A 26,608-nucleotide genomic window follows, 5' to 3' on the forward strand; every position below is an offset into this window, starting at 1 on the left:
TTTGGTGTTGTTTACCCCCACAACAACCTCGGTAAATATAGAAAATTTACTCTTTGAGAATCCTTGTTAGGCCATTTTAGGAGAGATAATATTTTTCTTAGCCAGCTGTAATTTTGTATACCTGTATAATTTTATGACTGAATACCTGATGTTTGCCTTGTAGGAAAGCTTACTCTCAAAACAGTAGGCCCGAGTTGGTTATGGTGACAAGCTATAGGCATGATCGGTGCACTGGGAAATGTTATGTCCGATACCATAGGTCTGATCTGCTTATGTTGATTAATTATTAAAAAGTTATGACAAAGGCAGTAGGTCTACTAATTGATTGCGGAAATCATTTGTTGAAGCCAGTAGCTCTTTTGCATGGGTTTTTTTCACATTGTGTTACTGGTAATACCCAGGTATTTTGTGACATGTAATCTCACTGATTAATAAATTAGTCGGCAAGGGTTTTGGTGCCAACCACCCGCTCTGACGAACCCTCGGATTTTCACTGACAATTCTTAGTAAGCCCTATTGAAATGGTTGTGTATTGTTTTGCAAACAATAGTTTGCTTCATATTTGTAATTTTACAGCTTATAGGCATGGTTTTTGCCCGTTTAGGTGCACTTGAATAATACACTGTATTGGTTAAGGTAGCAAGTCAGTGGGAAAGGCTACAGAGCTTATCAGTTCATTGGAAATATTTATGCAAGATTCCATAGGTTTGATCTGTTTATTTGAAACATTATGACAAAGCCAGTAGGTATTTTGTCAAATGGAAACTCACCGATTACTGTAGTAGACAAGGGTTTTTGTGCTTGTGACCCACCTAAGCAAACCATGGGGTCAGAAGATGTGCACTATGATAATCCTTATTAGGGTATCTTAGGATAGATTTTATATTGTTTCGGTATACTGTAACTTTGTACATTTTAGTAATTTTGTTACTGTAAACCTGGTACCTTGTTAAACATTTATGGCGAACACAGCAGGTTTGTGTTGCTTGTGATAAAGCGTATGGGCGTGGCTGTTTCTTATGAAAAGTTATGATAAAAGCAGTTGGTCTAGTGTATTTATTGTGATAAACATGGTTAAATCAGTAAGCATTTAAGGGTCGGTTGGTATTACTCTGTATTGAAGGGGAAACAACCTTAACATGGATTTCACACTGCGATACAATCACAACGCGGTCGTTACAACAACCGCGTTGTTAGAACGCAGTGCCATTACTACGCAAGTCGTTACAACGACTTGCGCTAGATGGCGCTCTAGACTAAGGAATAGTATGATTTACTATTCCAACACCTTCCCTACTGTTGCACACACTGGAGTTGGAATTGTAAATCATACTATTCCTAAGTCCAGTGCGCCATCTAGCACAATTCGTTGTAACTACTTGCGTTGTAATGGCACTGCTTTGTGACAACGCGGTCGTTGTAACGACCGCCTTGTGATTGTATCGCGGGGTAAATTCTGCGTTGTTAAGTACTATATTCGTATCGAAGCCTAAAGAAAGGAATTTTGATACACAGAATTTCGCAGAATACCATAATATGCAAGGGTTTTTGTGTTAGTTTACTCCCTTTGACAAACTGTGGGTATAACAGATTTGCACTGCGAGAGTCCACGTTAGAGACACTGGGGATTTTGGTTTGAAAACTATACTTTTGTATGCATTTGTATTGTATGACTGTATGCTTGTATTGTGGGAAGGCTTACTCTCATTACAGTAGACCTGAGTTGGTTATTATGGTGGCAATTCATCCATAACATCTATAGGCCTGATTTGTTTACTGGGAAAACTAACGTCAAATGCCGTAGATCTGTTGTGTTTATTATGAAAGGTTATGACTACAACAGTAAGACTGGCTAATTTATTGTGAAAAGCATTTGTTAAATCCAGTAGGTCTCTTAACAGTGGATTCTTATCACACTGTGTAAAAGGCTGTAGATAGGTGTTTTGTTACATGTGATCTCACAGATTACCATTGTAGGCAAGGGGTTTGGTCACCTACTCTGACAAACCCTGTGAGTAGAAGATTTTTACTGTGATGATTCTTGTTAGGCCCCATTGAGAGGAGATGTACATTGTTTTCCCAACTGTAATTTTGTATATATCTCTAATTCTGTATATGTCTGCATGATGATTACCAGTTTACGCACGCTTCTGTAAGCCTGTGTTGGTTATAGTGTCCAGTCAATGGTAAAACGCTATAGGGTTTATCTGTTCACTGAGAAAAGTTATGGTACATTCCTTAAGTGTGATCTGTTCATAATCAAAAGTTATGACAAAGCAAGTAGGCCTGACATATTAATTGTTCAAAGCATGTATTAAAGTCAACAGTCATTTAAGGGTGGATTTTTATTACTTTGCATTAAAGCCAACAGATAGGTATTTTGTTATATGGAATTCCACAAATTACTGTAATAGGCAAGAGTTTTGGTATTGGTTACCCCCCTCTGATAAACTATGTATAAAAGATGTGCACTACTGCCACAATCCTTATTATACCGTCTCAGGAGACATAATATGTTCCAACACCAACCACAGTTTTGTATAATTGCTTAATTTAGTGACTGTATGCCTGATTAATGCCTTGTGTGAAAGCAGAAGCTCAAAACAGTAGATCCGAGTTGGTTGTAGTGGCAAACCAACTATAACAGCCATAGGTTCACTGAGGAAAGATATGCCAGATGCCAAGGGTCTGTTCTGTTCATAATGAAAAGTTAAATGGAATAGGCCTGATGTATTTACTATGTAGCACATAGGTAAAGGCCAATAGGTGGGCTTTTATGGGTGAGTTGTTTGCACTGTGTGAAAGCCTGCAGTCAGATGTTTCATTACATGAAATCAAACATTTTACATTTGATAAAAAGGATTTTGGTGATGGTTACCCCATTTGACAACCCTAGGAGTAGACGGTTTGCCCTGTAATTATTTTTGCTAGAATCTCGGTGGAAGGCCTGTCAGGCTTAGCTGTTTGCTAGTATCTTGCAATTAACAAAAATTAAAAAGACATACATCCAGATATATAAATGAAGAAATAGATCTCTACATATATCTACATCTGTCTCTCTCTCTTTCTGTCTCTCTCTTTCTGTCTCTCTCTATAAATATACAGTATGTAGAGGGTTTTTGCATCATACCCCATCTGCCATTGGTCTGCCTGAGTGTCAGTTATACTCTGTTTCCATCCACGGCACCACACTGTATGCGGAAATGGTGTAGTTGGCATCAGTCATTGAGTCTTTTGCTGTGAATTATGTTTTTTTTCTGGTCACTTGACCATTCACCTGAATATGAATGCCGCTCAGTGTTGGGTCTGGGTGGTAGGTCCTTCAGTGTTCAGTTTTCTCCTTTAAAGTTCTCCTTTCATTTGTTTCACTTCTTTTTATTTACTTTTTTCTTACCCGTATACTACAGCTTCCTAGGCAGTACTCACAGCCACTTGCTTGACGCACATTTTTTCTGTAGTGCTCCCCACCCCACTTGGCTACTTCCTTATACCAGGCATCATTATGGAATACTACTGTCCATAGTGTATCAATGTTCTAGTTTTCTAAGATGCCCATTACGTTGGCTCTAAACGGGGCGGCCATGTTGAAACTTTAAAACAATGCTAGTCTAAGTATAGTACCACAGCATGATGGACACCTGCTGCTACATTTAGTTTTGTTATTGCAAGCATGTGCTCACCATGTCAAAATGCAGCATGTTTGTGTATGTTTTATTATGGTTGTTTCAGTGTGGAAATGTAACAATGAGTCCGTAGATGGATGATTGGCTGCATAAGTGCAAAGATGAGCAACAGACAGAGTGCATGATGACTTGTTGAGTGCATAAACCTATCAGTGACACTAAAGGCACTTTCATTCATAAACCAGATCTAGTGACATTTGAATTCTTGTTTATTATATTCTTAGTCAAGAAGAAGAATTTATAACCACCCTTTTCAGCCCCATAATTTAACTTGACATGTTGGGGGCGGAAGAGACAACAAAGCTAGTAATTTGGATAGATAACGTGGGCCCCCTACAGACCACTCATGTACTATGGGATGAGCATCTCTAGAGAAACGATGGGACAAGTTTGAGAACTTGTACAATGGGGACACTGCTCTCTGAGCCACCTTCCTGTGATCCAGGCATTGTTGTTGATCTACAGTTCATCCTGCATGCAGAGATGTGTCTCACTATGGTGACGTATAACATGGAGGTTACGCCATATTTCCTACCTTGTGGTAACCAATGTCCTAGACTGCAGAAGCTCCAGTCTCATGGTTACTAAACAAGAACCTTCTATTATGATACTCCACACTTCTTTTCTGGGTGGTTATCCACCGCTTATCCTATTTGTTGTATCTGTTTTATCAAATGTGAGGTCATTTGCCTTTCCCCCATTCTTGCCTTTGCTATAGCTAGTGTAGGACGTACGGTTCAAACGCTAAGATACACTTCACGCTATTGGCATATAGGACCAATTTTGCACAATTGGCTTATAGACCTATGAGAAGCCAACTATGATTAACTCCTTTGCCGCGGCGCTAATTCCGCCGCGGCGCTAATTCCGCCGCGGCGCTGGGGGGGGTGCGGTGGTGAGCACGGCGCCGCCATGCTTGTGACGGAACCGCGCCGTCATGAGTCCCGGGCGAGCTGTGCTCATGACGGCGCGGTTCAGTCACGACTCCGCCCACTCATTATTTCGCCCGCACAGGCAGGGAATCAGTGCCGCGCGGGCGGAGCGGCCACAGCATGACGGAACCACGCCGTCATGAGCACACGCCGCCCGTGGCTCATGACGGCGTGGTTCTGTCATGCGCATGGAAGGGGTTAAACACCACTTTAATGGCCTTTTTTTCTTTTTTTAAGAATTTTTATTGAGATTTACAAAAAAAAAAAAAAAAGAACACAGGTACAATAAATGACCCGAGTACGGCTGCGAATGGACACATCTGAAATCACAAATAGAACTTAGCAGGATACTATATTTCCACCTCTCAGCATCGTCGTCTGTAAAAAGTCCCTCCTGACGTGAGGTGAAGTGGCCTAAAAGGGAGTTATCCCCCCGTTCCGCATCTGCCGTCCTGCAATATGAATCTGTAAGATCTACTAGTTGGAGTCTCTCCGGTCATCAGCCATATAAAGTAACTCTAAAAAAACCCTCTCACCCCCAACCTCAACTAACCCCGCCTCCCTCCCCCCCTTCCCCCCGAGGCATGTCTCTGGGTTAACAATGTTACGCTGATGGATCTGTGAGTAGGACTGTGACGTTCTGTGTCCCATATATCCCAGACCTCAAGTTTCGGTGTCAGGGACAGATGCTCTCTCAGGGTCATCCCGCCCTATCGGCGCTCAGCTCTCTAATCTATCAATTCCTCCCGAAGTCAGTTGTCTGCTACAGGTCCCTCCGCTCAGGAGTGCCAGCGGTGTTGGCCGTTGGGTGCTTCACCAGCTCCACCAATGCTACCCATGCGTGTGCTGTCTCCAGGGCCTTGTCGCTCCCAGTTCGCCTGGCCATTCGCAATCTGCAATTCTCCTCAGCCTCTGCCCATTTCACTAACTCCCTGGACCATCGCGCTAAGCTGGGGTCATTCTTTGCCTTCCAGTGGCCGGTAATCTCCCTTTGGGCCAACACCAGCCCCAGGTCTATAAACTTGCTAGTGACTTTGGTCTTGGCAGTATGCGGGAACCAATGTAATAAGCAGCAGCCTGGTGTCAATGCCACCCCTCTCTCCGTCGCTGCTGCCAGTTCAGATGTCACCCCTCTCCAGTACTCTCCCAGATGCGGGCAGTCCCAATGCATGTGGAGGAACCCCGCTCCCTTCAAGTTACACCGTGGACATGCTGTCGACCTCCCAAAGTATTCATTCACCTTGCCCGGGGTGAGGTACGCCCTATTGAACACATAGAAGTGGATCAGCTGGAAGCGTGCATTCTTAGAGCACTTCCAGGCCCTTTCTACCAAGTCCCCCCATGGCTTCTCCTCAATGGGTACACCCAAATCCTCTTCCCACTTGAGTCGCAGGGACGTCAGGGGCTGTCTCAGGCTGCAGGTGATCCTCCTGTAGAGGCATGTGACCGCCTTAAAGGTTCCCGCCGCCGTTACAACATATTGGCAGGCCAGAGAAGTCTGAGGATCCACCATCCCCTCTCGCCAATGTTTTCTAATGGCTGCTGTCAGTGCAGCATGAAGAAGAAAGTCCCCCCGTGGCAGGTCGGAGCGCTCCAATAGGTAGTTAAAAGGTTGAAGGTTACCATCCTCAAACAGGTCCCCTATAGTAGTGATCCCTACATCTTCCCAGTCCCGCAGCCTGCCCCAGTCCCCACCGTGAGGTAAAGCCTCACATATCATCAGCGGGATCTCCGGAGCGTAGGGAGTACACGTACGCGCTCGCCTAGCCAGTCGGTTCAAACACTGGCGCACCGCCTGTAGGTTAGGCAGGACCATTCTATTCTCCTTGGGCAAGCGGAGGAGCACCCGGGAGAGCAGCAACAAGGGAGGGTCCGGCCCATCGGTTTCCTCCTGGTGTCGGGTTCGGCTTTCCACCCATTTGGTGAACCATTGTAATTGCGCTGCGTGGTAGTAGGCCTCTAATTCTGGCAAGGCGAAGCCCCCCTCCCCTCTGAGCCGCTGCATGGGGACCAGAGCCACCCTGCGTCACCCCGCACCCCACAAGAATCAAGTAAGCAATGTGTTGAGTTGCGCAAACACCTTAGTTGGGATCCAGATCGTGAGCGTCCCAAATAAATAAACGAGTCTGGGCAGTGTGACCATCTTCACCAAGTCAACCCTGCTGGGCCACCAACAGCGGGAACTTTTCCCAAAACTCAAAGCAGCGCTTGACCTTGCGTACAGCCCGCCCTATATTGTCCTTCAGCATGTCGTCGGGGTCATGGTATATGTGGGTTCCGAGGTAAGGCAAGCCATCTAGTTTCCCATGGAACCTCCTCTGCCGGCTGCGTCCCATCCCTGTCTGGGTGTGCGGGCTAAAGCCAGGATTTGGACCAGTTCACGCGAAGCCCTGCAACCTCTTCCAAAGAGTGCAGCAGTCCCTTAGCTCCCCGGAGGGACTCCCCTGAGTCAGCCACAAACAAAAGTAGATAGTCGGCATACAGCGCAATGTGTTGTAAGTGTCCCTCCACCATCAGCCCCTGGTAGTGACGGCCCGACCTGGCATGTACAGCCATCGGCTCCATTGCCAGCGTGAAGAGCAGGGGCGACAACGGGCAGCCCTGCCTCGTGCCTCTACCCACCTTGCAAGCAGCCGAAATCAGTCCTCCCGTTCGGATCCTGGCAGTGGAGTTGTTGTACAAGATCGACATCCATTCCACAAAGCGGTCCACCAGGCCGAACGCCCTCAGGATCGTGAAAAGATATTGCCACTCTAGGCTATCAAAGGCCTTTTCGATGTCGACCGTAAAAGTACAAGCCTCCTCCCTGCAATAAGTGTTCGCCCTCAAGATACGCAGTAGCCTCCGTACATTCATCGCCGTGTTCCTAGTTGGGATAAATCCCACTTGGTCCACGTGAACTAACTTCGACATGTGGGCCAATAGCCTACTAGCCAGGATTCGACTCAATATCTTATAGTCCAGATTAGGCATGGCAAGCGGCCTGTAAGCCGTTTGGTCCCAGGCCGGCTTATCCGGTTTGAGGAGAGGTACAATGATTGCCTCTCTCGTGGAAACAGGAAGACAACCCTCCCGACATGCTTTGTTATATAATACCACCAGTTTCGGGGCCAGGATCTCTTCAAATTTAGAATAGAATTCTACCGGAAGGCCGTCCGTCCCCGGTGTCTTGTTCCTTGCCATATGCTTGATGGCGCTACTAAAAAACCCCATTCCATTGGCAGCTCCAGGGTCTAGACTACTCTAATAAAGAGTGGTATAATAGTTCAGAAAGTGTGTGTTGATGGCTTGTTGAGTATAATACGCCACCCCCCCTAATCTCGGAGCTCCAGAATCGGCGTCCCTCTACGCGCCGGGTTCGCCAACCACGCCAGCAGCGCCCCCGACTTGTACCCGTTTTGCTTGGGCCCGATTGGTGCATGCCTTATAATCAAAGGAGCGCAGTCTTTCCACCTGTGTCGCCAGCTCCTCGCGTGCCGCTAGCAGGTCTTTCTGCCTATCAGGTTGTTCCGGTCTCTCCTTTTCCAGTTCACACCACTTTAATGGCTTTTATAGTTCTCTAGTTTTGTAGGCCAATGTAGGGGCTGACTTGACTGGTTGGCAAGAAGACTGAGACCTCTACCCGCACTGAAGCCACTGGGACATCTCTGTACCTACTCACATTCGCCAGAACAGAAACAAAGAGTTGAATTCCTTCCACACCTAAGATGCACAACATAGATGCATTATACCGTCCTCTTGCAAGAGCCTCTTATTTTCTGATTGGTTTTCCCTCAGTATAAGAAAAAATTATTTCCTGAATGTTCTAATGCATTCGCTGTATAATTTAGTAAGGAAATTGGACATTCTTTTGGACAGATTACGTTTATCTAAAAAAAAAAAAAAAGTGCTGGTACTACAAATGGTGGCACTTCCATCAGCAGGATTTTGCTTTGACCATCTTACTGAATGCCGGGGTTGCCTGCCCCTTGATTTAGTCAGTGAGCAGACAGGTATTGGTTATGATTCACATGGGAGTGGCTACTTTGAGGCGGGCAGCAATGTAGCTATTGGCTGTTGTACATGCAGAATTTGGTCAATGTAGGTAGCCGACTCCCATTTACATAACCCCACACAATTTTTTTTCGAACAGATTTTTCTGTTTCCACTGTGAGCCAGAGCTTAGTTTGTTTTATGAGCAAAGGGCGGTAGCTCTAAGAATGCTGGTTACATCTCAGACCTGGCTTCCTTTCATCTGTCTGCCCCAGGGACGAGCATGCCAACCGTAGGAAGCGAGAGAGATCATTAGCTTGACGGATCAGATGCGATGAGTTATTAAAAGGATTGCGTCTGGTTCCCCCTATTGATCCCTCTGATTTAGGAATGGGAAGAGCCTTAGAGGTGGCCAAGGGCTGAAGCTGCAATTCCTATATAGCTGTCTTTGCAACTCCAAGTTTTTAATCTTCAAGCAAGTAAACTGCTTATGAGTGTGTCTAGGAAGAGATACTCTCTTCACCGTTCTCCAACATGGCATCACAGCCACTAAAACACATGCTGGTATGCATGTGGACCTGTGCATGAGTCGCATCTGTTTGTACGTACACCAGTCTGTGTTCTCTATGTTCATGGGAACCTGTAAGAAACAGGGTGTTTTAAATATCACATTTACCCGTTAGTAGCTTCCGGCCTCTCTGCACAAATCACTCAAATGCATTAGGAAAAAAGCCTAAAAATTGCACGCCAGATGCAGAAATGGTTTTTTCTAGCCTTCTGATTCAGAAAAAAATAATGAATTTGCGGCCACAAAAAAACTTTCACTTGTATGAAAAACCACTATTGTGATACATAAAAGATTTTCCAAACCACCGCAAAGGTTTACAACTGATTGCCAAATCTCAATTTGAAATGGGAGCGTCAGGGAGTTTGGCAACTTCTGTGGGAAAGGTAACTGGTCCAGGGTAATAATGCCAACTTTTTCTCACATTTTTCAAAAGGGAAAACCTTTTTTTTTTTTTTTTTGCCAAATGTTTTGCGACCATTATGTTAGAACACTAGGAAACCAAATTCTGTGTATTCCAAAAAGTCAGGTGTGAGTAGCTAATTCTGTTCTTATATGTATTACCATTGAATGCCGCAAATTGTAGCCCTGTGTTTATAGTGAGAAAAACACTATGGGCGTGATAACGATGTTGGTCGGAAAGCCTCTGACCACTGGCCGGAGACTTTCTGACCGACATGGTAGGTTTAAAGTCCGGCCGCCGTATTTTGATGACGGCGGTCGGAGTTTAAACCGGCAGGGGAATCCGACGCGGTTCCGACGGGCTCCAGGATTGGCTGTCGGAAACTGACTTTGGGGGTCCCCAGCAGTGGCACGGTGCAGGAATGTTTACATACTTCCATTTTTCAATGGGAGCTTGTGCTGTGTGCGGTTTTGGCCCACCACACAAGCTCCCAATGAAAAATAGAAGTTTGCGACCGCACCATGTGTGGTCTCATTCTAATGGGGTTGTGAGAATCGCCGATCTATGGTTGGGTGGTTCCTTCCCTGAAACGGTGTTGGTCTGAGATGTGGGTCGGTCTGAGATGTGGGTCGGAGTCGGCTCCAACCGACATCGTAATTAGGCCCTAAGTCTCAAAAATACAAGAAAAAACAGAATCGTGATAAATATGAGATATTGAGCCCTTGCAGACAAGTACCTCATACTGACTACTGCACATCAACTTGATCCCCTTATCTACATCACCAAGTGCCATGCTGTAGGTCACATGGTCCCAGCGGCCCATCACCTGTGCCCCCAAGATGCATAATGGTCTGTGTCCCTGAACTGTAGATCATCCTCTGCCTCTGGTGCTCAACAGCCAGTGCTCCCTGGTGAATTGCACCTGCTTCTCCTGGAAGGGACATCACCAAGTGGTCATTTATGCTTCAATAGTGCTCCACTTCTGAACATCACTCGGCGCGCCATTGACCTGGATGTTTTTTTACAGCCGAGGCAAGTATTTTTTAATCGAGGACAATAAAAAAAAAAAAGGAAAATTAATTACCATTTACATTCTTTCTCCTTTTCGAAACGTGCTTAAGATAGCAAATACGGGCAGACCTTTAGGAAGCATATGAGAGACATTTAATTATTTGTTTACTGATAGATAAAGTAAACAGAGGCCGAAGTGACATATACAACTGGAATACAGAGCATTTTACATAAATTCTGGCTCTTGCAGACTAAAAAACACGAATAAATGGTCGGTATTTTTCTCTGAGAACCTGTAGCCCTAGGGACTAAACAGCTGGTGCAATTACAGCCTCATTTGCACCCCCTGCAGCTGATGGCGAGCATGGCAAGTTGCCGTGGACGGGGCCTGTGAGGTTGTGACAGCTTGCAGAAACAGAGCATCAGAAAGCTGAGCTATCTGTTGTTTCATTTTGTTAGATCACGTCTTTCTAGCCCTGTGACTGTAAAAGGTGAAGCTTGGCCTTGGCAAAAAACTTTGAAGGGGTCCATTTTATCCCAGCTAAGCCCCCACACCCGATACAGAGGTCACTATCTGTGCCATTCTGAGCTGGGTCCTGCAATGCCTGTATAAAAGTTGCACTTCTTGTCCTTGCCATGAAAATGTCCCATCCATCTTCATCTGCTCGCGGCAGTGCCCTTCAGAGCTCACCCGGCTCGCGTGGGCCCGATGAGCTCATGGAATATTCCGTTCCCTCTACCGCTCAACCTCACTTCAATGATAAGGGTGCTAGGCACCCTCCTGGGTCAGGTGACTTGGACCACTCTGAGTCCACATCCCTCACTCCAGGGCCTTCATACACCCACCCTTCTACACCTCACTCTAAGGTTAATCACTCTATGCTCATGCACCACTTTAGCCTCTCTACCTTGTCATGCCTTCGAAAGCGAGGGTACCCAGTGCCCCCCCTCACATCTTATTTTATTTTATTTTGAAGGTTTTATATAGCGCTGGCTAGACCCAGAGGTATCCGAGCGCTTTACAAGAAAAGGATAGTATGAGGCACATAGGGTGTAAAAGCATATGAGAGGTAGTGCGACAAAAATGTACAAAGTACAGACAACATGAGCATTATACAAAACCAGATAAACAGGGGCAGGAGCTATACATTTAAGTAATTCGGTAAATGGTGAAACAGGAGAACAGGGTACATAAATTACTGAACAAATATAGTGTGATGGATAAGAAATCAGGAGTAGCCCCATCCTTCACTCCCAAAAAAGCAAAGGGTCTTCATATGCTAATTCCCTTTTCCATGCCATCACTCTTCTCGCCCAAGATCAAGTGCACTAGTGGGAATCAAGACTGCAACTACCAGAATGCAATAGGTTATTAAACAAAAGCCCAGAATATTGCATCATTGGCGGCATGCGGTGATATTACCTCTGTGGGTCTGTGCTGGTTCTTAACGATATTCTCAAATTAGTCCAACTCTAGACTCAAATACTTTCTCATCAGCGTTATGTAATATAAATATTTTTAATACAGTTTTCATTCTCAGAATCTTTCTTGACTTGAGTTACTCCTGTATTCTTTCTTTTTGGGGTCTTTTGTTATTATTATTCTTCATCCTTCTTTTACTGCTTCCTTCCTCTCTTATGTCACATGGTGTTATTTTTTTGGCTTTATTCTGCGTTTTAATTGGCTTTGTTTCTTTTGTATTCTTCCTTTTATTCTTGTTTTCCGCCCAGTGTGTCTTACTTAGTTTTATTTATCTATCTTTTTTCTCTACTTTAGGTTCATTTCTTGTTTGTTCCTTCTTTCTTATTCTCTATTTCCTGTCACTGGTTGTCTTTTTGTCCTTTCATACTTGTCTTCTTTTTTTGTACACTACTGTGTTCCTGCCTTCTTTTTTCGTTTCTTTGATCAAATTATTCTTTTTCTTTCCTTCTGTACTTTATTTCGTTTGGTGCTTTTTTTCTTTTCCCTTTTCTTTGCTTCTTTAATTTCTGTTTTTCTCTTCACCTTTTGTCGGACTAAATGCCTTGTCCTCACTTTGTTTTTTTTCAATTCAACTTCTCCTTTGCAGTATCTATTTAAGTTCTACCCAGGAAAACAAAGCCCTGCTGTATTTCCGTCCTCTCTCCTTTTCCGTTTTTTTCTGCCCCCTTTGCAATCATGTAAGCTCCCTTCTATTGTAAGAGCAGACCGGCGGCATCTACAGGGCAATAATCTAATGCAAGAACTGACAGGCGCGAACCTAAGAGAAATACAAATGAAATATTAATATTGCATTGGAAGATAAATGCAGAACCAGCCGAGACGGGGGAGGGGCGCAGGCTACATACACAGTGAATGACGTGGCACGGCTGTCTTCGAACATACATACACGTCAGCCAGAAGCCGGTCTCCTCTGGGTACCATTGAGCGAGAGGCTGCTCCAGGAAGATTCTGCTGTCCTCCCAGCATCCTTAGGCGCATATAAGAGCTTGGACAGAGACATCTTAAATCCCAGATCTCGAGCAGCTGAGACAATACAGATTATGGCTCGTCGACTATCCTTTTCAGACCCGATTTTTTCCTCGCTATACCGCCTGGTGCTAGCAGTTGCAGCTCTGAGTTGTGAGCCACGCGCATGAAGCAATCTGTTACACCCCCCTCTCCTCCCACCCACATTATGCATCACTCACGTTATCCCCCGCCCATCTGCTTCACGCCCCCCACCCCACGCCAGATTAATAGTGGAAGGGATGCAAGTCCTGGTGGTGCAGCGCGAGCAATCGTTTCATCAGCAGGACGGGGCGACGGGCAATGATTCCTGCCGCCTGATTGAAATTTCGGCCTCAGCGGTTTGCTGGGGAGGGAAGGCGCCGGGGCTGGCGGGTGGGGGTGGAAGGTAGAGGCAGGGGGCCTGGAGCGGAACCAGGGACAGAGTGCGCGGGGCGTCCACCGGTGGGCAGGTGACTGTGTGAAATCAAGGAGCGCACGATTCTGCTGCTTCGCGTTAAGGAAAAGGGGGTTGTACGTTTTTCCATGCCTGATATTTTCTCTGTATTGCGTGATAATGCTGGGGAAATGGTGCCACAAGATTTGGGGGTACCAGCGATTGGACCCCTCCTTAATTAATTACTCAAGACCTCTCATCTCCATGAAGGTTAACACCAAGGCCACTGCAGAGTGCAGGGGGCTCTTGGCTTGGAGTCTGTTCGGCATAAGGGAAGCCAGACCTTGCATCTTGTGGGTCTGTATCCCTTAATGTTTACACTTGTGTTTTAAGACTTAGAACCTGCCCTCTTAGGCTATGCTAGGGACATTGAGGAACACTGCAACATGGGTACACCTATGCTTGTCAGGGAGTCTTGGGGTGGGGGAGGGGACATGGGGATATACATGTGCCCGGCACACCTGTAATGGGCTTGTTTTTTGCTGTCCCTTAGATGTCCTGCAATAAATTGATATTTGCTGCTCATATTTAGCATCTGCTCCCTGGGTATCGAGCCTAGTTTTCCAGGTAAAGTGAAGCGAGAGTACAGCGATCTTCCTGTGACATCCTCCCTGTTTGGACCTGTTTTGGAAGGCAAGGGCCTAAGGGCCAGAAATCATGGCCTTAGTTGCATCGATCCTCCTTATTCCCATCACAATAGAGGGTTGTTCCATCTCCGCTTCAGGGTGGACACCTTAGATCTTCCCTCCACTGATGCGTGTGTGGCTTGTTCCTCCTCTGGCAATGGGTAGTACACCAGTGGCCCTCTAATAATATGTCGGCATCACGTCTGGGTGGACTCACTATTGAGGTGTTTGTGAATTTCTTTGGGTTAGGCCTTCACCGCCTCTGGATAAGCACAAGCCACCATGTACTGGGCTGCTTGTTGGTATGCATGCATGCGTTCTTCTTCCTCTGCATCTTGACGGACTCCCATCTGTGGCTCCTATGCCATTCCATGGGTCTTGTCACCTATATCTGATGGATTCCACTGGGTGAATGTTATTTGTCCAATCTGGCCATTAGCCCATAGGCGCTTTCATTGGCGACTTGTCAGGTTTCTTTTGTTTTGATTTATTCTTTGTGGAACTGCACTCCTAAGTGGGACCTTCCGGCCCTGGCTGTCTCTAGCCAGTGCATGCCTGCCACGCCTTGCTATCATGCCTGTGTAGCTTCTGAAGAGCACCAACTATGGCCTCATGTCTGTTTCACATTCCTTGGTGCTCTTTTGAGTGCTAATCATGGCAGACTGTACCAGTGCATGCCCCGGAAGGGCCCTCCCGTCACTTCTTAGTAGACCCCCTGGAGCATTTACTCTACCTGTAAACAGGGCACTCCTCTGAGAGCTCCTAAATGGATACTATTGGGTACTTATCCTGGCTGCCTGTAACAATCTCATGCTGTGAGCTACTCTTCTCTCGTTGCTAGTTGGACCCTATAGCGCGTTTATCCAGGCTGCCTGTAACCAGCGCACTCTGGTGGGATGCACCACTGTCGCTCATCTTTTAGCTTCTAAGGAGCATTACTAGGACTGCATTCCTCCTGTGTATGCCTGTAAAGTCACTGCTTGTCACTCATGTTACCATGGCTATATGGATTCAGTGCATGTGTGGGGGATGCTCGCCTGTCATTCAGGCGGAATATTCAGAGTTTGCCGCAGGCTGCTCCTCCGTCGGTGACGGGTGGACTCCTTACAGACCCATACAGTCAGGCATAAGACTGAACTAAATGTAAACTGTATGCATTCTCACTCCTCAACCCTCTGAAGAATGCTTAGGCGCTACCGCCGAAGACAAGATAAGCGCATAATGTTGGTCTCTCATGCAGGACAACAAAACGCCTCCTACATAGGCCACTGTTTTATTCAACGCAAGGTTACAGGGTGCTACCCATCTGCTTTGTCAGGGATATGAAGAGCTATACAAATGCAATTAAATGACAAAGTTACCCAGCCTCGTCATTGATTTTACCTCTGTAGTGTTTTAACCCCTAATGTTCCAGTACACTAGTGTTCACGATTAATCAATAGAGAGGCTGCTTTCCCTCCTTACATTTGTTCAGTGTGCTGCATAAGCCCACCCCCTTAACTTAGCATTCCTACCCGCGACCTACCCTTCTAAGAAGAGATTTCAGCCCCTGAGGTATAATGTGTGCCTACTGCTCACACTGCTCAAAACCCCCTTCAAAGCACTGGAGAACAGGGGAAAAAATAAGTATGTGATTTTCCTCCGCTGTGGGTCTGATTCACTCATTTAAATCTCCATGTCCAGGATCGCCCGTCCCCAGGGCTGGCTTTAAGGCAGTGCGACTGGTGCGGCCGCACTGGGCGCTGCCCTGCAGAGGTCACGCTGACCGTAAGGTAGGGGCGCTGTGTTTAGCAACAACTAATGATTGGAGAGATGAGGGGCACTTTTGCCCAGTGGTAGTGAGAGAATTTGAGGAGGCGGTAAAGGAGTGTGGGGGGCACCAAAAATGGTCACACCGGGCACCACCAGCGCTGAAGCCCTGCCCGTCCCCATCCTCCCAGTAAACAGAATTACAAGTAAACATGTAATGATGTATCTTTCACCACACAGTATCCATGTAGAATCACAGGTCGGACTTCTTCTCTTCTCCCCTCCCCTCCATGCCCCATCAGAGGGATGAATGGACTAACAGCTCTAGGGACAGGGCTGGGTCAAGGCTTGGCTTCTCCCAGTATATCAGCCGGGCTCCTGTCAAGTCTAGGCTTCCTACATTTTACACGCTTACAACCCACGCTCCTTCATTGCAGCACAACGAACAAAAGAGCGTCTTACTTGTCCATTCAGAAGTGCTTCAAGGCCTCGCTAGAAGGAAGGAGCACTACACAAACGCAACAATATAATACAATGGTTAAGAACCCAATACTGGCTCAGCAGTAGGCACCCTGCACTCACCACTACACCTTTAAAATTCCATGTCCCTCTTGAAGGTCTGGTTTCCTAGGATGTTCTACTGCCTTAAGTGGCATTCTGAACTAAACACCCTTAAGAGCCGGGCCTGGTCCTCCCCTTGCAGTTTGCACACCCACAGACCGCAAGCCTGTTGCCATGCACGAGAGCCTGGAAGCAGTCAGCTCTGCAGAGGTGATCTCACGCCTGGCGAACGTGCTCGAGATAGCTTCCTTCGTTCTTTTAAAAGAAAAACACATTATCTCTCCAAAGCCTTCAGCTTGAAGGCATTGCGGCCTCACGCTGTGCACCTCTGCGAGGCAGCCTCTTCTGCATAGGTTCCACCTATTGATCTCAGCTTGCAGCTGGTGCGCCAGCTCAGTGGGCGAGGCATGCACTGCAGAGATGGGTGTGTGTAGACTGCAGGCCACATGTCCACCAACCCAGCTTTTCACCTTTTCTAGTAGAGAAAATTAGAACCTATTATTCGAGGACCAAGACATCAAGGGTCAGTATTATTTTAAGTACACAAAATAGTGCTGGCTTTGTGAAATGTGGAGACATATTTGTGTCACAAGCCGTAGGCATTGACTGAGTGAAAAATAGCAAAGTATTCTGCTGGAAATTGGGAAACGGTGGCACTTTCGATATGTATAAAAGGAGGGTATGAGATTGTAGTATGACCTTATTGGGAAGTGACTGACGAGTGAGTACTAGAGACTTACTCCGATCGTAGGGCAATCAACTTGGCTGCTGCGATGAAGCAAAGATGAAGCAGAAAGGGGTGGCATCAACGTGGTCATGCAAGCCAGAACCCACCATTTTTGTAGGACTGCCAAGTCTCACAGAAGTCATATAATTGTAAATAAACAGGTTTTTAAGGATCCCCAAAATTCGCGGAATCTGCCAATTACTCAGATTTTAGCGGAAATCAAGTCCCAAAGTCTGTTGGTGTGTGGGCTGAAGAAGACTTTCAGTTTGTCTGGGGGATCCTTTTGGGAGATGGGACGGTCAAGAGTGGGACCAGTGTGTCCATCTGCAACTCATCACCGACTCTCATCCTCCTTTTTAGGTCTGGGTTTACACAGCAAAGCTGTCAAACAGACCCGACCTATAGCTTACAATATACTATCAGTGGGCTTTGAGTCCACCCCATTCATTCATTAGTTTCTTCGACCAGCCACTTTCAGCTATTGGATTGGGATGTTGTTAATCATGTTTTACCATAGCTCTATGGAATATTCATCTATCACCTAATCCTGATAGTGTTTTGGGCGTCTCCTTCCACCTTCACTTGGATGCCTGCTTTAAACTGCATGAGAGACTACTTTACAACTAGAGCCCTCTCTGCCTGCTGTTGCTGACTTCCTCCTGTGTGCCCTTATCTAGTGTATTAACGTTGCATGTGTTAGCACAATCAAGTTAGGCAACCTGGCTTTGTCAATGCTTGTTTAAATCCCAAAGCAGTCAATCTGTACAGACATTGGCAAACTGGGAGCCTTAATTTTAACAAAGTGTGTGAAATTATGGTCTGTCGAAGGAGTTCGGAAAAGCTACTGCATCACTTGAGGTTCAAACGAAAGGTGTTGCCTTGCTCAGGCAGGGTCCTAATACTCTTTCATTTTGGTGTCAATTCACATATACACTACATTTTTGCAAGTACTTGAAAAAGTCTGCGTATGAAGGCATCGGCTCCATTTGAACCATTTGCACCAAAAATAATCACACATTCTGGATTGTGTTGCTACAGGACTGTTTGGAATGGGAAGGTAAACATAGTCTTGACAAAATTCTGAGAAGTGCCCTAAGCTCTCAATATAGGATGTAAAATACAGATGCAAAAAGAACAATAGATGGACCGAATGTTGAAAAATGTCAACAATTCACCCCAGTACAGAGATCTGGGTCTAAATGTATTGTTTTTTTTGCTCCCCATGCCATTCCAGTTTGATTCTGTTCCTCATGGGAAAAGCCCGAACTGCCAGGCCAGGATGCTCGTTTCCGGTCCAGGGAGGACCTGGCTTGGCAGCTCGGGCTGGACTGTTCCCATGAGGATCTGCGTAAGACTGATTTGCATTTGGCTGGGTCCAAACTGGGGTGGTGTGGTGAGCAAAAGAACGAGCGATTAAACCCAGATCTTTGTGACTGGGGCTGAATGTTTGCATTGTTCAGCATTCCATCCATCAATTGTTTCTTTTGCTTTTGCAAAATACAGGACAAAAAAGTTCAAGATGAAAAGGTCAGCAAAACAATGATTGCACAAGGAACGAGTACACTCCATAAAGGTTAATTTTGGAGCTTGTGGGACCCATATATTCTCTGAGGAGGTTCACGAGATGCAACAGGTTCCACAAATCTCCCAGAGATTTGAGACGTCTTGTGAATGCTTGAATTTATCTTGGTTTGGCCAGCTCATTGGTAGCCATTGATCACAGAGAAGTAGTTTTGAGTTTAAGTGCAGTAGACGGGGGGGATTAGGGAGTGTATGAAGGTTCCAACAACTTACCATCAATTTGTGTGTTGCTGTGAACTGCCACCACATGACTTCTGTGACCAGTGGTAGTATAGGTAGTGTTAAGGGTACAGAGGAACAAGTTGGCCGTCTTAGTTACTACACATGTTAGCACTACCAGCCGTCTTTCATTTGCAGTAAATGCAAGAATATTTGTTTCTGTTAGTCTATAACCGCATGGTTTTGCTGTTAGGTTAGATTTAGGGGCCTCAACTCTTCATGGGGACCCCCATTTAGCCCAAAGTCAATATATGTGAGAATGGGGGACGCAGGGGGGGGCTTATCGTTTTTTGCAGGAGAGGGGGTCATCATTGTGCATTACTCTGTAACACATTCCAACTTTACTTTGGGCTTATAGGCCCAACATATAAACTTTGCAGCAGCTGAAACTGCGAAGATCATTTTTCAACATAACCAATGCTTGGTGGCTTAGCCGCTCACAATCTGCACATTTCTTACAGGTTTTAAGTGAGCAAGAAGAATGTTCTACCACTCTACAATTTTATAGCCCAGGTCAAACCTGACCTCGACCCGCGAAACAGCCGTGGTCGGAGTATTGTCCACATCTCGATCATGGTAACTCTAATGTGTTTCACCGAGTTTTTACATCTAGCCAAGCCATACTCCTGGCCCTTGAAGATTTCCTGTCGCGCAGACAGACCCCATAACCCATATTCGTCATGGCCAGTTTCTCGTCAGTCCTCCACAAAGCCCTTGTCCCTTTCCCCGGAACACAGCGTGTGCTGTACTGTGCTGAAGGTGCCCTTTTGACGGCTGCGCCTGTAACCAAGGGCCTCTGATCCGAGGCTGCAAAGGATTCAGCCGCCTGCGTCAGGGGGAGGCTGAAGAGAAACACCTGGGCGCCAGCATGCAACATCTGCAGCGAGTCTCGCGCCGCGGCCGGGCTCTGTGTCCCGCATTAGAGCGTCCCCGGGCTGCGTTCGGAGCACGAGCACGTACAGGAAGGAACGCTGTGTCTATCTCAGCACCGCTGGCTGACCCTGCGCGTGCGGGAGAAGGGGCGGAGGCAGGGACGTGACCCCGAGCTCCTGCCGACGCAACTTGCGAGCTTCACACCTGACCTGTGCGTTCACAGTGGCACCTGAGGAGCAGGGAGGCCATCGGCGCCGAGGGAAGGCGAGGCCAGGGCGGCTGTCTGCTCCAGAAGCCTCAGACCCCCACACTGCCAGGGAAAACACCGCGCTTGTTAATTTTTTACGTTTTTGAAAGCAGCGATAGAAAGAACCTACATAGGAATTTCCGGAAATTTGATATATGTTATGTTTTATAACCCGGCAGTTCCGGCCTCTTTTTACCTTAACATTTATTTAGGACTCGTTTAGACGTTTGTAAAACGGCTTTAAAGTGATATCTTATTGAAGTTGCAGCTTCATATTTATATCTCAAAAGGGGAACGTACTGTATTTTTTAAATGCATTGACCTAAAAATACCGTGCTAGTTGGTACCGGCCAGTTGGTAAACCTAGGTCTGTGGTCCTCATGGTCTGGATTCCTGAACCGTGCAATGGATTAATACATAAGGGGTTGTGCAGGCGATATAGTGGGGCAAGACCTCCTCGTCTCCCCTTTCAGCGACAACTTTTAGACCCTATAAAGATAATGATAGAGACTGTATGCTGCTCTTAATTTGCCAAGAGATCTGGGCCCAATTGTTTTTCAAAAGGCCACAGTTGCCGCTGCCAGATATTGTGACTGATGAATACTAAGGTCCCGATTCCGATACGGGCAGGAAGGGCTCCGACTGTCTGTCAGAGCCTTCCTGCCCGCATCGGAATGTGCCGTTCGGATTCCTTTCCCACCGAGCCATTCTGATGGGCTCGTCGGAAAGGAATCCGACTCGGTTTTCCGGATGGCTTATGACGGGCTCAGAGAGCCAGTCCGCCATCCGGTACCCTTCAGTACTCCCCCGGCCGGCTCTTTCCGGCCAAGGGAGTACGATGGCAGTTTCCCAGTGCCTGTTTGTGCCGGTTTTTCCGGCACAAAAAGGCAGTGGGAAACTGACTCTGGGTGCCCCCAGCAGGGCCCCCATATGTGCGTGGCCGCTGAATGGCAGCCTAGGGGGGACCTACGGTGCCCCCTGTTGATCCCTGCACCCCGTGGCACACACCTTGAGGTGCCTGCCACGGAGTGCAGGCATGAACTGCATCCCTGCTCTTTCAATGAGAGCATGCATTCCGTTCGGAATGCATGCTCTCATTGAAAGGTATAGGCATGCGACCGAACAGGGTTCGGTTGCATCCTACTTGCAGATCTGTAACCGACGACAATAGGTCGTTCTGTTACAGTTCCTGACCGACTCCGATCCGTCCGACATCAGAATCAGGCCCTAAATCAGTCTAATCTTAATTTAACCTCATGCCTTTTTCCTGCACCAATTTACTCTCTCTGACTCTATCTCACTCTTGTAGGTTTCCTTTCATCTATGCTTTCTCCATTTGTCACTGTTTTTCAGTCTCTTTACTTCTCCTTCTTTCCCTCTTTGGTCCCTTACTCTCTCTTGTTCTGAGAAAATGTCTGATGATTAAAAATTCTTCCGGTTATGAAAAAAAGTACCAGTGGGCCCAAACTGCAACTCCGTCTCAAATTAAGCAGTGCTCCCTGGTCTACTGAATTGCTACTGGTTGTAATTTGTAATCCTATATCTCAGTGCAGAGTGAGCGGTTGAATTATGGGCAGGGCCGGACTGGGAACCACAACCGGCCCTGGCAAAGTGCCCCAAGTGCCGCCGAGCTCTTTGCCAGGGCGATTTTCGGCCTATTTTGTTACAGGGCCGATTTTGCAGCTATGCTTCAAAAACGGCCCTGTAACAAAAACGGCCCACAGGGGCCCGAAACCGGCCCCCACCCATGCGGCGCACCGGGGGATTGGCCGGTGCCCGCCACGGCCAGTCCGGCCCTGATTATGAGAGACATCCCTACATTGCCTCTACTTTTATTTTTCATTTTGATTAGTAAAGTCTGCCCTGAATGTTGCTGACACCTTCTTCATGCTATAGCATTTGCTCTTTTTGAAGGCATCTACTCCAATAGTGCCTTTGATACTGCAGGTTTCTAGCCTTTCAAGGCCTTATGTATTGATTTATTTTCAGTGTCGCCTTCTGTTGCAATTTGCATAATGAGTAATAGGGCGAACACAAATAACATATAGTTCACCCTCCAGCCTTTGCCTCTGTTTTGGCGCCAGCAAACAGGTATTTTATGTGGTGCAACAGCAGGCAGAACAATCCCTGGTAAAGGCAGTAGGTTTGGGTAGTATTTTGAGTTTTGTTTAAACTGTTTAAAAAAGGCTGCTGCAGTAAAAAAAAATAAAAAATACAATTTCTTTCTATTTACAATGCATCTACCAGATAATTCAATTTGTGATGATTCAGTGTACTTTTGAGACGTAATATAATCCATCTTGGATTTTAATGCAAGCTTTCCATATGAAGCCAGAGGATACACCAAACAGCCACACAAAACTCAAGACGTTTTTAATGTGTTTTGGTCCCCTGATTAGCAGAGACGTTTTGTCAGTGATTTGCTTTGTCCTCGTTTTGTCCATTTTAGTAGGATGCCTTCCCAGAATCATCAATCATTTGTTCCGCTATATGCTGAAGGCTTTATTAAAAAAATTGTGCGTTCCACATCGGAGCGGGCGGCTGAATCCTTCAGGAATTCAGCCACCCACCCTCTTTGTTTCATCTGTGAGAGACATATTTGACTTACCCACACTTATCTTCTTAAGAGCTCGTCACAATATATGCATATGTGCGTGTGTGGTTGCTTTTGTGGCAAAATTCAGTGGTATTAAACCCTTATTTCATGGGAAACTGTGAAATATAGAAAATATTTCACAGTTCTCTGAAATATCAGTTTAATCGAAATGGCCGGTCTCCAAACAACTCTGCAGAACTTTACCATTGTGAAGGCTACAAGGATTGTTCTGCATGGAGGCCCAGATTATGTGGCAAGATTAAGTAAACTCATTTAAATAAAGGGCAAATTATGCAACAAACTCTCTGGCAGTATTATTTTCACCCAGTTGAGCTAGCAACATTGTTTCAGAAATCTGCTATTTATGTGGAAAATGATGTAAATCCATACTTTAGCAATGAAGGCTACAACACAGAATTGCTTGAATCCACTGGCCTTCACCATCGGCCATTGTTTATCTATAATTTATTCATGAAAGGCAAACAAAACCCATGCATATTAAGTCTAATCAGTGTTTATTCTTAGATATAACTCAGTAAAATCACTGGGCATCACCATTGACAACAGCCTAACCCTCCAGGCCCACATAAAAAACTCGGCCAAAGGAGCGCTCTTCACTCTACGCCATCTCAAGAAACTCAAACCCTTTATCCCAGCCGACGACTTTAAATCGGTCGTCCAATCATTTGTCCTCTCGAAAATTGACTATGTATGTATGTAGCAAATTTATAAAGTGCAGGAATCACCCCCGAAGGGGTATCTCCGCGCTGCCGAAGAGCGAGAGTGAAACAGGCACAAGCAACCACAGCTTAGACTTTGAATAATTCCGTCTTCAGGAGTTTCCTGAAGCGGATGTGGCTGGGGCATTTGCGTAAGTCCTCCAGTAGGGTGTTCCAGTATTTCGGAGCCAGATAGGCCACAGTTTTGCCTCCTGATCGGATTTTTCTAAAGCGAGGGACCACTAACAGTCCCTTGCCTTCCGACCTGAGACGACGATTCGGACAGTATTTTATTTATTTATTTATTTATTTGGCGATTTTTAGAGCGCGCAAATACCCAAGGGTGTCTCGGCGCTGTGGTTGCGGAACTCTCAGGAGGAAGGGAGGATTAGGCAGGGAACAACCATGTCTTTAGTTTTTTTCTAAAGTTGAGAAGGGTCGGAGCACACTTGATGTATAGAGGAAGTGTATTCCATAGTATGGCTGTAGCCACGGAGAAGCGCTTGTCACCCCAATTGGCCCTTCTTGTACGGGGGACCATGAGTAGATGCGCAGAGGATGAGCGCAAGGCTCTTGTGTGTTTAAGCGGTCGAAAGGCTCTTCTTAGGAATAGCGGTCCGTGATCGTGAATAGCCTTATATGCTATGCATAAAGCTTTGAATTTGATACGGCTCCTCACCGGTAGCCAATGTAGCTGTCCGATGTAGGGTGAGACAGATGCAAATTTAGGGATGGAAAGCAGAGTCCTAGCTGCTGCATTCTGCACTGTTTGCAGTTTATTGAGGACCTTCTGTTGTGCATTGAGTAGCAATGCATTGCAGTAGTCAGTTTTGGAGAATACTAATGTACTGACCAGGGTTTTGCCTGCATGTGGAGGAAGGTATGGAATTAATTTTGTTATCCTTTTTAGTATGTAAAAGGAAGAGGAAACCACTGAATTGGCATGTTGCTGGAATGACAGCTTGTTATCGAAGATAACTCCCAGGTTGCGTACCTTCGTTACAGGTTCTGGGGGTTGTCCCATCTGGTGGGGCCACCATTGTGGGGACCAGGTGGGTTGAAGCCTCCCGAATGTCATCACTTCTGTCTTATCAGAATTGAGTTTAAGACAGTTGGATGACATCCAGGCGCTTATTGCCTTCATTCCCGTTTGGAAATTGGCTGCCACTGAGATTCCATCATTGTATATCGACAGCACCAGTTGGGTGTCGTCGGCGTAGGTAGTGAGGGAGATTCCGCAGGATTTTATGACCCTCGCCAGGTCCGACACATAGATGTTGAATAGTGTCGGACTTAGCGAGGATCCCTGCGGTACTCCACATGGCAGGGAGAAGGTCTGGGATGTGAAAAGTAAAGTTTGAACTTGTCTGCCAGATAGCTTGGGCTCGCACCATACAAAGTTTTATGGGCAAGACAGCATAGCTTAAATTTAATTCTCTGGCGAATAGGGAGCCAGTGGAGAAGTTTCAGCAATGGTCCAGGAGAGGTGCGAGGTGGTTTCTTAAGGGCCAGGCGTGCGGCCACATTCTGGACAAACTGCAGTCTGCTAAGCGGTGATTCGTTCACGGCTGCCAATAAAGCATTGCAATAGTCCAGGCGACCAATAATCAGAGCCTGAATTAAGGTTCTGCGTACAGAAAGGGGCAGCCATAAAAACACTCCACGCAGAAGGCTCAGCGTATGAAAGCAGGTCCCAACAGTGGCCAAGATTTGATCCTTCATAGATAACTGCATCCAGCCGGACACCTAGATTTTTTCCCACAGAGGTTGGAGGGGGAGCAGGGCCCTGCACTTTTGGCCACCTCTCAGGGGGCCAGGCGGTTTGTGCAGCAGCAAACTGCAAGATTTCCGTTTTTGTCACGATTAGCTGTAAGAAATGTTCCGTCATCCACTCTGATATGGCTAACATTCCCCTAGCAAAGCGCTGATCAACTAACTCCATGTCTTTGTCAAAGGACAGGAGTAGTTGTGTATCGTCTACATAGGCAAACGGCGTAAAGCCATACTCCCGGATGACTTTAGCAACGGGGGCCACATAGATATTAAACAGGGTCAGGCTTAAACGGGAGCCCTGGGGCACCCCCTTAGTGAGCTTCAAGGTTTGGGATCGGAAAGGGCCTAGGTTGATGGTCGGAGAGCGCTGGTCTAAGAAGCTTAAAAAACAGTCGAGAGCTTGTCCATGCAGACCGGCCTCTCTCAGTCGCAATATCAGTTTCTGATGAGAGACCGTGTCAAAGGCTGCTGTCAGATCCAACAAGACCAACAGCACTGCTTTATTATCATCCAAGGCCAATTTGATATAATCAGTGACCCCAATGAGAGTTGTCTCTGTGGAATGATTGGATCTGAACCCAGACTGTGAAGGATCAAGGATGCCGTTGCCATCGAGGTAGTTTATTAATTCGGTATTAACATGACTCTCCGCCATCTTGCTCATGAGTGGAAGGAGCAAGATGGGTCGGTAATTGGAGAGTACTTCGGTCGGCACCTGATATTTTTTCTTAATAGGAAGCACTTGGTCGGCCTTCAAATCCAGAGGCAGACTGCCCTCACTTAAAGTGGTGTTCAAGATCTCAGCAATAGGGGCGGTCAGAAGAGGGGCAAGGAGAGCATATTTGTGGGCGGGCATAACATCCAGAGGAGATCCGTATTTAGCCATTTTTTAGTATAGCTTCCACCTGCGAGACCTGAATAGGATCAAATTGATTCAGGCCTTCACCTAAGCTTTCAATCAGTACAGATCCAGGGTGAAAAGGCAGCCCATGATCAGTGTTTTGGGGAAAACTATGCTAATGCTATCCTCTCCGGAACCCCAAAAGTTCACCTTACCCCTCTCAAATCTGTGCTAAACCTGGCGGCCAGGCTATTCACCGACTGCAAACGCTTTGACCACATCTCCCCCAGCCCTTAAGGCCCTTTAAATGCTGCCCATCGAAGGCAGATCCACCTACAAGATGGCATGCATTACTCACAAAGCCCTTCACCAAAAGGCCCCGCTATATCTCACTGATAAACTCAGCAAAGCAGGCTGCGCACGACCGTTCAGAAGCACCAACGCCCTCCTCCTTGTCCCTCCCCTGATAAAGAAATCCACTCAATCTCGCTCTTTCTCCGGATTTGCCCCCCAGCATGTGGAACCCCCTCCCTAAAGACATGCGCTGTAACCCCTCCTACATCAGCTTTAAAAAAGACCTCAAACTACACTTGCTCAAGAAATACT

At 46.5% G+C, this 26,608-nt stretch overlaps 1 protein-coding gene across 2 annotated transcripts in view; it reads left to right on the top strand.

The window, feature by feature from the left end:
- The window catches only part of RAI1 (retinoic acid induced 1), a 593,546-nt gene that overhangs the window by 230,261 nt on the left and 336,677 nt on the right, over positions 1-26,608 (top strand). The gene's annotated exons all lie outside the window — the stretch shown is intronic.

This window comes from Triturus cristatus, chromosome 10 (assembly GCF_964204655.1).
Source record: "Triturus cristatus chromosome 10, aTriCri1.1, whole genome shotgun sequence".
Classification (NCBI taxonomy): domain Eukaryota; kingdom Metazoa; phylum Chordata; class Amphibia; order Caudata; family Salamandridae; genus Triturus; species Triturus cristatus.